Genomic DNA, 1,545 nt, shown 5'->3' with positions numbered 1-1,545 from the left:
AAGCAGAGTAGAGGGCCTTGAAAGCCCAACGATTCGAACTTTCCTGGCACATAAAAGGAAACTGATCGGAAGTCGGACACCGAGTTCGAGCGGGATTCGTGCTTGTGCTCGATCCGTCAGAGGCTTCCTTACATGTACCTTCCGCCATCCTCGCATGCTTTCAGCCAATCCCGATCGCCTGCTAGATTGAAGACTGCCCATCAGTGCCAGAGATCCAGCCAGAATCTATCGATCTCCACCAGTTCGAGCTCCAGCTATGGCCGGCGAAGGCAACGAACGCGGCAGTTCTACGGTGGCGTTCCCGCTGCCCCACGCTGACCTCGACTTTGTCCCAATCGATCCTCCGTCCCGAGAGACATCGTCCCGTGAAGAGGCAGAGGAGCAAGCGTTGTTACTATACGCCCTCCGCCATGCGGCCGGCGTGGACATGGAGATGGAGCCTGGTGATGACGACGACGAACGGTTCGTCCTGCCGATCCCACACCTCTCGCTTGCCGGTGGCAACCCCTTCCCTTCCCGCGCCGCCCGCGTCGCTTCCCCTGCCGTGGCGGTCAAGAAGCTAAAGCTCGAGACGAAGACGTATGGTGGTGGAGCAGAAGAAGGCATGAGCGCGGATGGCTCCACGGGGTGCGTCATCTGCATCCAGGACTACGAGGTGGGAGACGAGATCAGCGTGGTGCCGTGCTCCGGCAGGCATCGGTTCCACCGGAGATGTATCGACGTGTGGTTCACGCGGAAGCGCCTCTGCCCGCTCTGCCGCCATGCGCTCACCGCCGAGCTCCAAGCCTCCAACGCGGCCTGAATTGTGGCACGTCAAAACGTCAATCGGCTGAGATCCATTATCCATGGCTTGCGTGTACGGCTGACTAATTACGAACCGGGTCACGCATGGACGACCAGTGCAAGGCCTGGTCCGACCGTGCAGAGTTGACCCGCGGCACTACGCCACTGCTCGGAACGAGCCCTGCCAGCCTACCTCATTGTTTTCTTTTTTTACATGAGCCTACCTCATTGTTACCTATACATCTCTCAGTGTGTTGGCATCTTGTTGGACCAACTAGAAGAATGTTCATACAAAAGTTAAATGCATCTAATTGTGAACTGCTGAACCCTGTTGTGAAACATCAAACTTGTTGTAATTCTCATGACATATTTTGTGAACTATTGTACTTCTTTATGGGCAGTTGTATTGCTAATTTGCCATATTACTTGCTGGAATTGTTATACATGTGCAGTTGTGCACTATACTTGCTCGAATTAATTTGCGCATGCATTATACGTGCTGGAACCGACTCTCAAGGGTGGGTGATGGAGGAGACGAGAAGGGTGGGGAGAAACACCGTTTAAATATTTAGGTTCATAGTGAAAAGAGCTTCAAAACAATAACAATATTAAAATATATTTTGACAACATTTGAAAATCAACTTTTGAAACATATGTTTCACCAAATTTCATCATGTTTTGTCATGCATGTTTCAAAACCCCAATTTCTAAAACTTGACTGTTTCAAAGTTCTCGTTATTTGAAACACAAATATACACTTAC

The sequence above is a fragment of the Lolium rigidum genome, chromosome 5, assembly GCF_022539505.1.
Source record: "Lolium rigidum isolate FL_2022 chromosome 5, APGP_CSIRO_Lrig_0.1, whole genome shotgun sequence".
NCBI lineage: Eukaryota > Viridiplantae > Streptophyta > Magnoliopsida > Poales > Poaceae > Lolium > Lolium rigidum.
The sequence above is the reverse complement of the archived record's forward strand: the minus strand, read 5'-3'. Positions refer to the sequence as shown.